A 17527-nucleotide genomic window follows, 5' to 3' on the forward strand; every position below is an offset into this window, starting at 1 on the left:
GCTATGTAAATATAGGCCTGAAGAGCTGGCCCAGTGGTTAAGAGCACTAGCTGTTCTTCCAGAGAACCCAGGTTTGATTCCCTGCACCTACATGGCAGTTCACAAATATTTGTAACTCCAGTTTTGGGGAATCCAACTCTTCTGGGGAAACCCTCTTCTGGATCCCATGTATATAAGGCACTCAAGTAGTAAACAAACATACATGTAAGCAAATCACCCATACACATAATACTAAAAGAAAATTGTGCAAATACACTTCACCAATTAAAGCAATTATGAGGAATATTTTTACCTTCAAAAACAAATGGACAAAGACCTAAACCAATGTTTCTCATAAGACCCAGGAGTGGACAAGAAATATATGAAAAACTACCAGAGAAATGGAAATGCAAATCACAAGAGGACAGCACTTTGTCTCACTTGAAGTGTCCATTATCAAATACAACAGGCCCAACAGTAGAATTACTAGATATTACCCAGTAATCTCATCTCCATGTATAAATAGCAAAAGGAATAAAAACCATTGTCAATTGCTTCCCCAGGTCCAATACAACATATCTATAATAGCTAACATATGAAGCTACATAAGTATGTTTCAATAGATGGACACAAACACGCACGCACGCACGCGCGCGCGCGCGCACACACACACACACACACACCATGTGGGAGGAGTTGGGGAGGAGAGGGAGAGGGAGGAATACATGTCTGGTCTACAGTAACAGAGTGCTACTGGGTTATGCCGAGACTCAACTAGGCTAAACCTTCCACTTTACAATCTGAAAGGCTTATTTACCCAAGGCCCATTTATCTCACTTTAAAGACATGCCAAAAAGTCACATGCCTCCAAAACACAGCTATCACCAGAGTATGCATGACCAGGCGTCAGGGAATGCTATGGCAAGACCCATGTTCCCTTCTCTAGCGCCAAGGCAGGGATGGAATCCTTTTGGGACACAACACCTCAGGGATATTTCTGGCAGCCACAAGGGGGGAGTCAGCCAGCTGTAAGAGATCTCTGACTGCAGAGTAAGGAACATCCAAGACTCAGTATCCAAGCATTAGCTCTCACGAAGTCATCACACATCTCCTGGAATTCATATAGATCTCTGATCTTTACTGGGAAGAAACTTGAATGAAGAGATTTTAAGCCTCTGAAAGGGTTTTGGGTGCGGCTGAAAGGCTGACTTTGAAACCTTAGCAACACAGGATACACTATGAGTAAGTTCTTTAAAAAAAAAAAAAAAAAAAAACAAACCAAAGCTAACTCACCAGATCAGGCCCTTCTGAAAGGGTTCTTTTATTAATTTCAGTGAAGTCAAGCACAGAGCAAGTTGTAATATGAAACACAATTTATGCAACTATGTTGAAATTCTCTACCAGAGTTGCATCTTCTAATGTAAGATGTTATGGTAAAATAATTTCAAAATACTATCAAAAGTTAGGCTAGGCTCATTTTGGTTTTAAGACTGTCACCGGAAAACTCTTTCTATATAAGTCATTGGAATTCTAAGACAAAATGATAGTGTCTTTAAATTAGGAAAAAACAAATTTCAAGAGCTGAAAGTGAACCTCAATTGAAATTATACTGTTAGGCAACTCCAAAAGCTAAGCAAAACCATGTTAAAATAGAAATTGCAACATCAAGGGAAACCACTCTCATATAGAGTTCTGGACTTAGCCACGCTGACTCCAGATGAGACAACCGATCCTTCCTAGGCTTTCCCACAGTCTGCCAACAGGCTACTCACTATTTAGCAGCCGCTTGGGCTTACTCAGGGAAAGGCATCTGAAGCCTCTAATGAGCCAACAGAGATCCCATGGGTGGGTCTGGTCTGTCTCTCAAAGCCCATGATCTTCCTATTATCTAATCTCAAATAAGGAAAGCATTCCTAAGCTAAACACCCAGCTGAGCTGCATACTGGGCTGCAGTACTGCTTGCCTCCATGCTAAGAAAGAAAATGGAACAGAGAGTGAGAGAGAGAGTGAGGGGGCGGGGGGAGTGAGAGAGAGCGAGAGCGCTTTGTGAGTGGCACAATCATCTTGCCTGGTAATACCAGAAGATTAATGAGTTCTGCTTAATAGTACCAGCAGGCCCCAATAACAAAACTTCCAGAAGCCCCAGGATCTAAACTAGAATTTCCATATTTTATTAATCTCCTATAAAATAAAATCTTAAAGTAACCACAGAATTCTGAGAATCTTGCTTTTCCAGAAAGCCAGAAAAATACTTTAGTTTCACCATTCTCAAATTCATTTGACTTAGAAACAAAGTAAACATATTACTCTATTTAATATCATTGCACAAGCAAATTCACAAGAATGAAATGTGTTCAGAGTTCCTAGAAAAAAATGTAGCAATGCAGGCTGCCAACTTGTTCAATGTCAAGCTCTAGGCAGCACAGCAGCACCAGCAGTGACTCAGAGTGAATCACGCTTAAGCTATTTTTGCTTTTAAAGTCCTGCCAGGAGCTGTGTTAATATTCAACCCAGAGTAAATTTAGCTCAACAAGAAAACAAGTGTTTCCATGGTTGCTTCTTCCCAGTGTTTATGGTATAAGCGCAGCCATTGGTCCCAGGAGCCCAGTCAGATCAACCAAGTTGAAATGCTCATCTTTCATTTACATCCAGGCATTGGAATATGGGAAAAACCAAGCGCAGCTCAGGCTCTTCTGTTTTCTACCTGCCTGCCTTGCTGCATCTAAACCACAAAAGCGCCGTCACTAAAGGGTCACTAAAGTCACTAAAGGGTCCTTACGAACTCTGAGCCACGGAAGCAGCTCTAACAGACTGCTTGCTGTTCATAGGCTTTACTTTGCTTAGTATTACAAATCAAAATTACATTTCTCTGTTAGTGGAGGTAAAGCCGATTACAAAACAGTGCTTACAGGACTTAGCAAAAACACTTGAAAATTTGAAGGACAGATACCTCATGGACACAGAATCACATATGGTGATAGTCTGGCTGGCACTCAGAGGTTTTAAAATGAATTAGTCACAGGTAAAGAGTAGGTAAGATCTGATTGTCTTTATATTGGAGGGGAAAATGCCTCACAACATAAAATTTACTATCTTAAGCTCATTATTTTCTGCAACAGAAGGAAAAGTTTACTCACTACCCTAGAGGGGCAGCAGGCAGGGCAGCAACACAGGAGAGCCACGAGGAGCCCATTTTAACCATCACAAAGCACACAATTCATCAGTGCTATAGTTCCAATTCTGAGTGTCCCTCAGAGGCCAACAACACAAAAGCTTGCTCCTAGCTTGTGGCGCTATGGTGAGGTGAAATACTTATAACGTGGAATCTAGTGGAAGAAAGCTAAGTCATCTGGGGGTCTGGAGAGTGCCCTTAAGGGGGGTCTAGGCTCACTCCCATCTTTCTCTTTGCCCCCTGGCTGCCATGAGGTAAACAGGCGTTCCCTTCTATGTGCTCCAGTCACAATATACCATGCTGCCATAGACCCAAAGCAACAGTGTCAAATGACTATGAGCTGAGCCCTCTGAAACTATGAACGAAAATAAAACTTTCCTTCTCAAAAGTTGACTATCTTAGGTATTGTGTTGTACCAACAGAAAGCTGACACAATTAGCATTAAATACAGTCACATTATTATAAAAACAGATCTCCAGAACTTTTCATCTTGTAAAATGAAAAATCTACCAGGTGATTATTTAAAAACCCTATTTTCGGAATAAACAATGTCTATTCCAAACACACACAGGGCTTTTGTGCTTGGTGAACAGATGAATTAGGAGGATAGAGGAACAGATGCTAGAACATTCCCTAGCTAAACCATTCATTACTGGAATTCCTAGTGCTATGTCTAGAGATCATGCTACAGTCACACATAGTGTCTAGAATTCCACTCAGCAAAACTAATCAGTTAGCTTTCCCAGCAGAGGTGTCTAAGATAGGCTGCACATAACTCAGAATATAGAGAAAATCAGAAATTCCTTTTTCTAAATTAACTTTTATCTAGGAAAGAGAGAAAAGGTTAGGTTTCATTACCAATGTAAACACTGACATTACGTACAGTACATATACAGATGAATCAACAAAATACAATTAATATGCAGAGAACAACATAAAAAGCATGGAGATGCCTGCTCTAAAAGGCACAATTCCCGAGAAGCAGGCTGAGTGTTCCCTTTGTTTTCCTTCCTGCGCAGTGTTTTTGTACACTTAGATGGCCACTGCTGCAAAGGCAATGGAGTGGAAAAGGCTGGGTCAGCACGCAGGAGAGGAGAGAGAAACTGTAACCAAGTAAGGCAAGTGTGTGGAACAGCCAAAGAAGGGTCTGGCACAGCTGTGATGACAGGACTGCACAGAGCAGCAGTCCCACAAGGAGCCTCATTGAAGAGTCATGCTCCAAGGAAAAATATTCATCCTTAGACAAGCAGGAAACCTGGTAAATTATTCATGGCCATTCAGTATTTGGAAAAAGGTTTGCAGAAAGGTTTGCAAGGGTAGTAAACAGGATCTCTTGAAACAAACCCATGGCTTGAAGGAATAACTGTCAAAAAGTATTTTGGTGATAGAAAAGGTAGAAACTCCTAACACTCATTTGAACTGACTCTTGAATTCCCATGTTAAATATCTAGGCCAGGTCTTGGCATTCAGCACAGGTGCTTAAACAACTATGTGGACAAAAAGGGATGTCCCACACTGCAGGCCTGCAAAATGCTTTACTTGAAACCCATGCTTTCTAAATGTGTAGCTTACTAACTATGTAGCAACTGTGTAGTTACTACCTGTGTAGTAACTGTGTATGTAAGTTTCAAGATCTCAGGGCCCTGGGAGACTAGCTGTAACCTTCAGATTCACTTGGTTACTGACCTTACTAATTCAACTCTACCTTGAAGCTTTGGGTTAGAGGGATATAAAGCAGTTAGGTCTCTACAAAAAGCTAACCAGAGGCATATGTGAGAGAAAGATGAACAGGTGAAGAGTGAGTTTCTTAAGAGAGTGGAAACGTGCTTTACAAAACTACACATCTTCTAACCTCATTATTTATCTTGCTGTAAGGCACAACTCATACTGGAGTATTTTTAAATGACTCAACAAACATGAGCTGCTGTGGCACGACTGAAGACCTTCAGTTTACCATGCCACTAAGCCAGTCTCCAAGCTGAGATGCTCCTGCCTCTGCCTCACAGCTGCTGGGATCACAGCAGGCACCAGGACAAATGGCCACCCTACTACTCACATAGCTTTCTTCTCTAAGGTTAATGTCTTAGGGTTTACATTTTGGTTTAGGGTATCTTTTTAAACACATTTTTAAAATTATAATATAATCACATAATTTACCCTGCCCTTTCCTTCTTCCAAACTGTCCCACGCCATCTTTAATCATTTTCCCAATTGACTAAGCTGGGATCTTAGAACCACCTTTACCTCCTCATTTTCTGAGGTCTAATATTACCTTCAGCCAGTATCCCACCTGTACAGTACTTCTCGTATGTATTCTCTCCTTCCCAGTTAGTCTCCAGTAGTTCAGAATCTCAGGAGCACTTCCCATTCCAGCCTATCCTATGTGCCACACTAGGTCCACCTGCCTCAAGTTCAAACTCAACCAGATGACACAGATAATAAAAATGCAACACTCTCTATTATTTAATTAAATTGACTTATTTAAGTCAGAAAGTGGCCTCAGCACTTACCCTTGTAATCGTTTCCCTCATATACTCACGATGTCATTTAAGTGCATTACTTGCTCCTCACGGCTTTTCCTTCTATTTCTGTTCATAGGTAAATTTCCTTATTTGGTAAAGGATCACCAGGTACACACAGGCACACATGCAGGCATGCACACACGTGTACAAGGGGCACACACAGGCATGCATACACATAAGGACTTAAATATTACCACTACATGACAAAACATTTTGTAGGCGATAATTTTATCAAAGCATCAATTGTTCCTGAATTTTACTATTGAACACTACAGAAAAGTATCAGTATATAAGTATTTGGTCTGGAACTATCACATTAGCATTGATTTCCAAAGGTATATTTACCAGAAAATATATTATAGTCTTGGTATACCTTTGCTCTATCTATAATAGTTGCAAACAACTATCTCAAATCACTGGATTATGTTAGGTTTAACCTTCAGATGCAGCTAGTATCTTTTACCAACTACAGGGATGATGCTGAGTACCTGTGACTTGGAAACTCAACTCTCAACCTTCTGTTCCTGTAAGCGATCCACTTTCCTCCTCCCGATATGGTACCCAGTCCCCAGACTATGGTATAACCAGGTCAGCTGTTAAAGAATAGCTCACTACCTGCAAAGCTTGTTCTCAAAATATAATAATGCATTTTCTATTTTTACAGTCTGGGTCATGGGGAACTTGCTATTTGCATCAAGTGAGTCAGGCAAGATGAGAAAACGGTATATTTCAGTTCCTGTGTCTACTGGGATACACTGCAACCAAAAGCAGAGGACGCAGAATGGCTTGCTGGGATAGCCAGAGGACAGAATTCTGTTCATTTGAATATTGTATGATGAGTGTTTCAATATTAGATTCCATTCTACAGAGTCTAAAACAGAGCAATTAGCATATTTCAAAGCTACCATAAGGTTTACCTCTCATTCCTCTTTCCAAACAATCCAGCAAACAAATATTTTTCCTAATCTTTGTTGTTAGACAGTCTTCTCCAGACTGAGACTGCCTTAAAGGTCTCACTTTACAGATGTGATTTCCTCTAGTTTGGGAGGGGCTTGCTGAGGTCACGGATATCTGTGGAAAGGCAGAAGGACAAGCTTACTACAAGCAGAGGAAGAGAGAGAAGGGATGGCATGCACCATGAGCAAGTCTGGAGGGGCAGCGAACAGGGTCCTTTCTAAAAGGAGCCAGATAGTTAGTCTTTAGTGTTCCAGAGGGCTGATGGGAGCATCCAGAAGACCACTACTCGATTTCTGAAAGTCTCACAAGTACACGCTCCATCAGAGCTACACCGTGCAAACATCAGTCATCCTGCTGCGAGTATACACGGTTGGTACCAGAAGGAGCAGGAAGAACAGGAGAGCCTTGAGAAGTTTCCAGGAACCAAACTAGATAGCACAGTTCATTATTTCATGTGCATTGCTGTTTAGGCTGAATGCATGTCTGTGTGAGGGTGTCAGCTCTTGGAGTTACAGACTGTTGTGAGCTGCCATATGGGTACTGGGAATTGAACCCAGGTCCTCTGGAAGAACAGACAATGCTCTTAGCCACTGAGCCATCTCTCCAGCCCTTGCTGATAACCCCTTTAAAGATGGTTTTTTTAGGTTTCTTGGTTGTTGTTGTTGTTGTTGTGTGTGTGTGTGTGTGTGTGTGTGTGTGTGTGTGTGTGTGTGTGTATGTGCGCGCGCGCGCGTGAGAATATCAATGCTGGCGGAGGCTAGAAGAGGGTGTTAAGTCCCATGGAGCTGGAGTTATAAACAGTTGTGAGCTGCTCCATGTGGGTGCTGGGAACTGAACTCAAGACTATCAACACTCTTAACTGATGAGTCATCTCTCCTGTCCCTTTACCTATCTCTTGCAAGAAGGTTTTTTTTTCTTTTAGTACATGTAAAATAAAACCACTGTGTTTAAAGCAGAAGGAAAATAAAACTGCATATGCTACTACAGTTTCTTGGCTGTAATTCTACCAATGTGAGAACCATGGCCAGTTTGATGATCTGGAAAGGAGACAGACAAATCAGTGCCACAACATAACAGAAACAGTGACCCTGTCAATCAAGGCTGATGCTGAAGGAAGAAATGCAAACTTCTTGAGCTGCGTTATAAGTTTCCTACAGTATACAATTGAAATAATGACAAAGTGTAGTGACACCTAAGAAGAGCAGGAAGAATCTTCTGTCAAGGACTTAGTGGTCAGTCTGGGTAAGGAAGATTGCCAGGAAGTATGGTATCTCCAGTCAGTTGGCAGCCACACACAAAGATGACTGCTGCCCAGATCTGCCAATGTGACCTTGGTAAAAAAGGACACAAGGCCTTGTGTTATCTTCTCATGCTCAGGACTAGAATGTGTCAAGACATCTGCCGTGGAAGGAGGGCAGGGGAGAGCATCCTGAAACTACGAACACATAATCTTCTCTAGGTCTTCATTCCTCAAAAAAATACTAAGTCATAGTCGCGTGCCAGTTTCTAGGGGTGCAGAATATGAAAGAAGACAGGTCTGTTCTCATTTACCTGATATTCCAACCAACACAAACTGCACTAAAGACGAAGGAAGGGATCTCACAGAAGAGAAGATTGATGAATTTATCTGAACCTGAAAATATTGTCTTACTTGTTTACAATAACCTACCGATAGTTAATCTTGGAAAGCACTATTAAAGACTTTTCATTTATCCAATTCCTTAGATTTTAAATATCTTCTCAGGTTTGTTTGTTTTATTTTGTTTGAGATCAGGTCCCATGTAACTCAGGCTGGCCTGAAACTTGCTATGTAGTTGAGGCTAGCCCCAAAGTCCTGATCTTCTTGTTAAAAGCCTCCTGAGTGCTAGGACTAGAAGAGTGTGCTCCTATACTCAGTTTTTCTTCTACAGGTTTTACATGTCAGGTTATAAGACTCCAAAATCTCATCGGACAATCTCTTTTGCCTCTCACATGAGAGGCATCAATTACTTGTTTCTATTTCTGAAGCCTGGCCCAACGCTTACAGAGTAGTTGCCTACTCACTGGAAAAAAAATTAACAAGGAAGCCATGCAGGTGGGTGCAAGAGCCAAGGGAAATATGGGTTTCTCTGTACCTCAAATTACTTCTTCCATAACCCTAAGTCCGCTGTCAATCTTTCCTAAGGAAGAAGCATGTGGCCTGGATGTGTCACAGGGTGTGCTAGGCTGATGATGGAGGCCATGGAAGCTGGTCTCAGCTCTGTTTCAGAGCCACTTTTCCAGGAAAACATTTTTGCCTCCTTCCCCTCTCTATTCTAGATCTTACTATGCAGGATACCTTCTACATCTTTGTACGCTAGTTAGTATATTCTTATTAGTGTTATATCATATACACATAGTTTCCGAGAGTATAAAATTCCACTGACTTAATAAAAATGCAAATTATTACTTGTTTGGACACAATCTCAACTTATGTTTTCTCATCTCAAATTTTCTAGTGGTCGCTAGCCTTAGCTATGTTACTAACATATGTAAATTATGAAACGAGTTGAAATAATTATCCAGAAATGACTAATACAAATTTCAACAAATATAAAAACAGATTAATTCTGAAGGGCAGTACTTGAGCGTAACAAACACAGAAATATATTTCTTAGGACTATAGAAGACTTAGTATAAGAGTGCTTACTGCTAGAGTGGGATCAGGCTGCACTGTGAGGGGGAGGTCCATAGGTGGCCCTCACTTGACTGGGGACTCAAGGCCCGAGGCAAGGGCATAGGGGCTGTGGTAGGCCTGTGCCAGCACAGGAGTGAGCTGTAGCCTGGGGCAAGAACAGAGTCTGGGAAGAGGAGCCTGCCTGCTAGTCTCCACCACCAAGCACAGGCAGGGAACCCACAATGAGCTAAGAGACAACATTGAGCAGCTCTTCATCACATTTGTGGATGAGGGAAAGCCACTGTCCAGCTAAAGGAGCCTCCTGTGGATATCTGTCTGAGTAAGGCCAATTCTGGCAGTTTAAGGACTTTCTTTTCAGCTATGAGACTGGCTCCTAGAGGCTGTGACATCGACACACCACTTTCAACACTGAAACCAGGGAAGACTCCAGAATTTGAAAAATCTAGAACCAAAACAGTTATCATATCCAAAAAGAATTATCCCCTGAGCAAGAGCCTTCTATACTTTGTGGAGCATCCCCAGGCTTCTCACTGTAGGCCTGTCCAGGTGATGTGCCTACGCTCTGCTTGAAAAGACCCTAAGAAGTTAGACCTGAGTCACAATTGTATAAACAAGCTTCCAGTGACAACTGGAGACCTCGCCCACCTTCAAGAGCTTGGCCTTAAGACAATCACTTGGAGTCCTTTAGTGTGCCCTTGTGTCAGTCTGCTCCAGAAGTCACTTCAGAGTTTGGATCTCAACAAGAACAAAATCAAGGCCCTCCCTGTATAGCTTTGCCAATTCCAGGAACTTACAAATTTAAGCTTTAACGATAATGAATTGATCCAGTTTCCTTTCACTATAGGACAGCTAACAAACCTCTGCTTTCTATCAGCAGATCAAAACAAACTTATAAGTCTACCTTGTGGATTAAAAATGTTATCTCTGGAGTACTTGGACCTTTTTGGAAATACTTTTGAAAAACCAGAAGTCCTTCCAATTATAAAGCCTCAAGTACCATTAACTAAACCACACTATCTAATAGGGTTCCATCCGGCCCTCATATCATTCCTTTCCATCTTTGCCAGGATTTGAATACTGCCAGAACCTGTGTCTGTGGAAGACTTTGTCTACAGCCCTTCATTCAAGGAACTACTACAGTTAATCTACACTCTGTTGCCCACACCGCGGTCTTAGTAAATAATAACACAGGTAGAATGGACGCTCCAATTATCTCTTACTTTTGTTCTCTAATCTGTTATGTAAAATCCTCTGATCTGTTAAAATGATTAGTTCAGTATGTATTTGTGCTTTAACAGTAACAAATGAGAGAAAGGGAAGCTTTTTTTTTTCCCCCCACAGGAAGAAAATGTGTATTACGTTAGCATTTTCAACTATTTGCCTCTGGAATTTTAATGAAAGCTGAAATGAACTTTGGCAGGGGACTGCTGGCTTAGCAGTAAAGAGCACATACCTTCCTGCAGAGGCCTGGAGTTCTGTTCCCAGCGCCCATATGATGCTTCACAACTATATGTGCTCCAGTTCCAGGGACTCCAATGCCCTCTTCTTACCCCCCAGAGACACCAGATACGCATGTGGTACACATGTACATATTCAGTCAAAATACTAAATACATCTTTAATCTTATTGTGAAACCAGAAAAAAAAAAAAAGAGTGCTTACTGCAAAAGCAGGAAGAATGGAAACAGGATCCCAGTATGCATCTAGAAGCTATGTGTGGACCCATGCACATCTGTAGCCCTAAGGCTGAGAAGGTGGTGATAGGAAGATCATTGTGACTTGCTAGCTACCAGCCTAGCTGGAAAAAAAAAAAAAAATCAGGAGCTCCAAGTTCAACAAGGAACCCTACCTCGAAAGAGCAAGGCAGACTGTGATAAATGAGGACACTAAGCCTTACCTTGGACTCCATGAGTGCAGCCATATACAAGTGTGAACACACACACCCCAATATAAATAATGTACACAAATAAACAATATGCTTAGAAGTACAAAAAAAAAAGTACTGTATTGTCAAAAGTGCTGTCAGATGAGTCGAGCTAACTAAATGCCGAAGACCAGAATGTGGGTTCTGTGATTATAGAGACTGTTTTATTCATTCATGGTGTTTCTCAGCACTGTTAATAAGGCTCTCTGATATAAGAATATAGCCAGGTGAGCACGCTTAGGCAGGAAGACTGTCAAGTTCAAGGCCAGCCACGGCAGCTATAGAGAAAGGCAAGAGTTTATAGTCAAATGCAGGGTACCTAGGTGAGTAACCGGTGGGTGACTCTACTATGCTAAGATATTCGTGGATGAATCTTCCCTTTGGGTTAATAAGCACATGAAGTCTGGAACTGGTGTCAATTTGGATCTATATTTAAGCAAGCTTTAAAAGATTAGTTATTTTTAGGCTCACTGCATATTAACATCGCCTAGGGATTAACCAATGCCTACAGGCCTACCAAACACCAGCTAAATCTGAGTCTGAATCTCCACACTGGGGACTGAGGCCTGGATGTTTGTTGTTTTAATATTCATTATTGCTGCTGATGTCTACTGAGAGGGGAGCACCTCTACTGTAGACAGTGCTTCTCAAACTCAGAGTACAGGTGAATCACTGAAGACCTTGTTAAAAGTCATTCTCTGTCCCAAATCCAGATTCAGTTGGTCTGCAGTAAAGTGTGGCACATCATACTTCAATACATTTCTAGGTAGCACTAAGGCTGCTGGAATTTGGGTGTTTATAATTTTTTGGAATGGGATATCATTTCAATCTTGCTTCAAACTTGCTATATGGATGAGAATGACCCTGAATTCCTGGTATTTCTGCTTCCACTTCCCATGGCTGGGATTGCAGACCACCACACACACATTTTTTTTTTTTTTTTTTTTTGGTGTTTGTGGAATAAATTAAGAGTAAATGTAATAGATGACTAGAGAAATATGAACATTACATGAAAAACTAAATACAAGCCGGGCAGTCATGGTGCATGCCTTTAATCCTAGCACTAGGGAGGGAGAGGCAGGCAGGACTCTGAGGTTGAGGCCAGCCTGGTCTATAAAGTAAGTCCAAGAAAGCCAGGACTATCACACAGAGAAACCCTGTCTTGAAACCAAACCAAACCAAAACCAAAAAAACTCAACTGAAATTAAAAAAAAAAAAAAAAAATCAGAAAGGTAAGTTAAAACTGTAAGATACCACCAGGTACTAGTTAGAATGACTAAACTTAAAACAGCCAGTCTAACTCATGTGCAACCAGAACCTTCCTGTGCTGCATGATGGACAACATTTGATCAGTTTCTTGTAAGTCAAACACCATATACTTAACATACAAGTCAGCAATGTCATGCCTAGGTACCTACTACTCAAGGGAAATGCAAACCTATACCCACATCAAAGCCTGTATGTGGATGCTCAGAGCAGCTTTGCTCACAAAAGCCACAAGTGATAGCCACAGAAATGCTCTTCAATGGATGAATGACAAAGTGCACTACCCATACAGCTGATGACACCGCAGAAATCACCAACAAGCTGCTGATGTGAACAGCACCAATGGTAGATTTCCACGCAGCTGGTAAATGAAATAAGCCACTCAAAAGGCTCCAGGCTGTACGGTTCTGTTTCTACATCATTGTAAAAGAGTTAAAATTCACAGCAGTTGCCAGTGGCTGGGGATGTTGGAAGGTATAAATTATAATGGGACAAAAAGAATTTTGGTGACAGACTGTACAGAAAATGTAATATTGCAGAACCTCATCTGTTAAAAAGGACAGTATGTCCGCCTACTGCTTCACATTGCTGTTAAGTAATGCATGAGCTTTTAAAATAAAACACGCGTTACACAGAGGTTGTGAACACTGTACCCCTTCTATCAACATACACAAAGTGTTAACAGTGGTTTAGAAGAGCCATTGATGCTTTCTGCTACTTCCAGAACAATGTGACAAGGCACTGACAAAGAAGCCAATAGCAATAGATGAATACTGACTTGGTAACAGGCGGGCACAGGAGGAGCATGCTCAGATGAGTCCGCATGCTAGCATGAGGTAAAAGGATACCTGTTTCTTCTTTTAATGCCTTTACAATCTTGGGAAAGAAAGATGCTTTTTGTTTTAATTTATAAGTGTACCGTTCCACCCTCTGCTATGGCAGAGGCTCCAGCCCACCATCTGAACATGTTAGCTAAGCACTTCAGTCCAAAGCTATGTCCCCAGATTTCATTCATCTTTTCTAAGAAAGCAACTTCCCAAGCATTCTTGTCAGTCCTAGCTTGTAGCAGTGTTTAATGAATGGAAGGATTTTGTTTCTTATTCATTGTAGAGTCTTTTAGAAGGTGGAGTGTTGGTGCATATACACTTCTTGGAATGGAGGACAGAGACGGGATAGGTCACACGGGCACCCAGCAGTGCTTATTTGTGAATGTGGGTTTGGCAGGAATCTTTGGTGCACGCTAGCTGGTTATTTCTGTACATTCCTTTGTGGGGTCTTCAAGTCTCTGCTGGAGTTTGTATTGAAGTTTTTCTTCCTATTATGCTCCTGTTCCTCATACAGCCTGGAGAGGCTCTCTAGCCTTTGTAAGATAATTGGTTTGTCAATATTCAGTACCAGTTTGTAGTTTCCTTACTCATTTTCTTTTTCTTTCTTTCTTTTTTATTTTTATTTTGTTGTTGTTGTTTATGATGTTTGTTTGTCAACACATTGTTTCTCTGTATAACCCTGACTGTCCGGGAACCAGCTCTGTAGACTAGGCTGGTCTCGAACTCATAGATCCTCCTGCCTTTGCCTCCTAAATGCTGGGATCAAAAGTGTGTGCTATTACACCCTGCTGCTTACTCATTTTCTTAAAAGTTACTTTATGCTTAAATTGTTTGAATGTTTTAAAATGTGATGAAGTCTCCTTTACTTTTAGTTTTTTGAGATAGGCTGTCATTATCTAGCTCAAGCTGGTTTCAACTCTATATCAATTCTCTTTTCTCAGCCTCAAGAGTCCTGGGATTATAGCAATGTGCCACTACCCCAAGACAAAGTCTACTTTACATGCAATCATACTAAACATTTAAAGTTTTATTTATTTATTTGAGGCAGTATGTAGTACACATTAGCCTGGAACTCATTATGAAGCCCAAGTTTGTTTAAACCTAGTAATTCTCCAGCCTCCGTCTCCCAAGTACTGGCATCTAGGCATGAGCTAACAAGCTTAGAGCTAACATTGAACTTGTATCCTACATCTAAAAACTCTTAATACCATAAGCATTTGATTCCTAGGTTTATTTTTAGATGTAAATATTCTGCATTATTAATGCAGAGTAGTTAATTCATCTAGCTTACTGTTAGCCATTCGTATTATTATTTATATGTTAATTATAAATAATATTGTAAGGGGTACCACTGAATTAATTATGCTCTGCTCTTTCTGAACATCTACCTAAGGAAAATTCTAAGAAAATATATTTGAATGGTTGTACAGAGGCAATGTGTGTGTGTTGACAACTGAGCATGTCACACTCCATTATCTCAAAGAAAGAAGCATTCAAGAAGTGTGGATATGAGAACCAGAGATAAAAACTGAGTGGCCAGAGGGGACACAGGAGCTTTTCTACTTCTAATAGTGTGTCTTCATTGTTGTATCACATGAATAAATGTGTCTTAAAACCTTAAACTGAAACTAATGTAGCAAGTCATTATTTTTCTGAATGTGCAAGATTACACCAGCTGCCTTGATTTCCAATATTGTCACTAGCAGTGTACTCTGTTATGAGCTCCAGGGCACATGGGCCAGCTGCAGTCATGTTTCCACTCTGCCCTGACCCTGTGATTGCTACCATATGCATATGATAAATCCTCAGTTACAGGTGCTTTTCAAAGCCAAATAAAAATCATTAACTTAACACATTCTGTTTGATTTTAAAGTTTCAGATTGATTAACCGAATCTTACCCTTTATGCAAATATAGTAACATGCCATATACTGAGCTTCCAGATTGGATTTAAACATCTTGCTGAAATACAAATATATGCATGTCTTTAAAAACAAAACCTTGATACAGTAGAAATACTTAATAATTTGCCTGACATTCCAATTACAAATAGATTACAAAACTTAAATCTTTCTAATTTCTGGAATTACAGTTTGACAATATAATTATTTTCGTAAGTATAACATCTGTCAGCTTTGAAGCACTGAGGCTTTGGTCTTCCTAGAGTCCAGCTGCCTCCTAGCATGAATGACAGCACCCTCATAAAAGTCATAACGAGAGAAACACCCACAGTCCAGTTGTTCAAACTTGCTGCTGACTCATTTTTACCTTGACAAGGGAGCCTTCCTTTACTAACTTGAATTGTAGCCATCTCTCATTCTAAAACTTCTCTTTTCCTTGTGAATGTACCTGCCAGCTTTGTGGCCTCCTGACTGAAACACTGGGTAGATGTGTCACCTCCAAGAGTCTCATATTGTGCTCAGTCTGCTAAAAACAGAACCTGAAGTATTCATTCTTTCCTCTCCCCCATAGATACCATAAAGACTGAGATGACGATACATGTGTCAGTTTACTGTTGGTTATGCTTGAAACCGTATCTCACAGAACTTGCTGTAAACTTGTGATGTCATGAATATCCCATTCCTCTGCCAAACTCAGGAACTATTCACAAAAGAAATCAGCAACTAGTCACAAAGGAAATGGCATTCTGAGGACCTGTGTGTTGAATGCACTGTCAAGGTCATGAGCCTGAGAGAAAAAGAATAAATAATATACAGTGTTTGCTGCATCTTATCTCCCTGCTTTCTAAATGTCACTGCCAGAGTGATTAGAATACATCAGTTCACCATGATCTGGTGACCCACATGAATTACTACTTGACAGTTTTACAAGTCCATCTCTCAAGAAATGAAGTAGTTAAGAGAAAGGAAGACAGATATTTTAAGGGTCAGTCTAATTGAAGATAAGCAAAAGCAACAAACAAACAAGCAATATAAGCCAAACAAACAAACAATACCAACCCTCATAGGCTTTGGTATCATCCAAACACCACCTAAACTTTAGCACTATGAGTCAAAAGCAAATTGTATTGCTTCTCCCCAGTCATCTTGAAGAGTGATGAGAAACAAACAGCAATGTATGTAGAGCAGTCATGCATCTGCAGGTATTCAAACAATTGCAGTTGGCATTCATTAATCCACAAGTGCTAAGAACTTCATGTACTGGGTACAATACAGAGACTGGACATGACTTTCAATCATAGTAAAGGAAGAGGACAAATGCAGATGAACACATATTACACAGGTGTCTTAACTTGCCATCAAAAAGAACCTATAAAAGATTAATTTGTCAGGGCTAGGATGCAGCTTGAATTCTGGCTGTTACAACTGTATTCTTTCTACTGTACTCTATACTAAGCTCTTTTGATAATAAATGTAAATGAGTTTGAGAGTTTGCAAGGAACCACTACCTCACAAAATCTGGGTGACAACCTGAGAAATAAACTGGGGTAGACATAATTCTCTCTAACATACAAGTATTATGGATTAAGTATGAACTTTCCCCAAAAGGCTCATGTGTTGAACATTAATGGCCTCATCTTTTAGTGGGGTTCTGGAAACATTAGGAGGTGGGACCTAGCTTCAAGAAGTAGGTCACCAGGATCAGATCTGGGGGTGTATCTTGTCTGAGGCCCTTTCCTGGCAAGCAAGCACCCTTCCCCCTGCCCCATCAGCCAAGAAATGACCAGCCTTCTCCACATGCTACTGCTGTCGTGACCTCTAAGTGCACAACGCGAACTGAAATCTCTGAAACTGTGAACCATAATAATGGTTTCCTTCCTGCAGTTGTTTCTGCCGGGTGCTTTCACCATAGCGATGAGGAAAGTAACCATAAAAGGGCACACTGGGTGTCCAAGAGATAAAAATGATGTGTTCAAATAGGCTGGATTTGATGCTTGATTCATCTATAAGACATATTCACTACAGCATTACTATACGCAAATAAAGCATGCTATCTTTAGAGAAACGCTATCCTTTAACAGGCACATCCAAGCCAGTAGGTTTATATTCTAGGAATGATAAATGCTACCACCTGCATTGCCTCCTGTTTCCCACTGTAACCAGTCAGTATCTTCTTTCCTACTTAGCCTAAACCCAGCCTCAGGAAGTCCTAGAATATATTGATCCACAGAGCCCCTATTGATGACAGGCAGTAAGAGCAGGCCAGATAAAATGTTGTCTTTCCTCAAATTACATAATACTTGTTTCTGACATTTTCTTTGATTT

The 17527-nt window shown here is 40.7% G+C and overlaps 1 protein-coding gene and 1 pseudogene across 3 annotated transcripts in view; one reads left to right on the forward strand and one right to left on the reverse strand.

The window, feature by feature from the left end:
- The window catches only part of LOC127201763 (leucine-rich repeat protein 1-like), a 65283-nt pseudogene extending 54729 nt beyond the window's left edge, over positions 1 to 10554 (forward strand).
- The window catches only part of Nsmce2 (NSE2 (MMS21) homolog, SMC5-SMC6 complex SUMO ligase), a 214451-nt gene that overhangs the window by 115319 nt on the left and 81605 nt on the right, over positions 1 to 17527 (reverse strand). The gene's annotated exons all lie outside the window — the stretch shown is intronic.

This window comes from Acomys russatus, chromosome 17 (genome assembly GCF_903995435.1).
Source record: "Acomys russatus chromosome 17, mAcoRus1.1, whole genome shotgun sequence".
Lineage (NCBI taxonomy): Eukaryota > Metazoa > Chordata > Mammalia > Rodentia > Muridae > Acomys > Acomys russatus.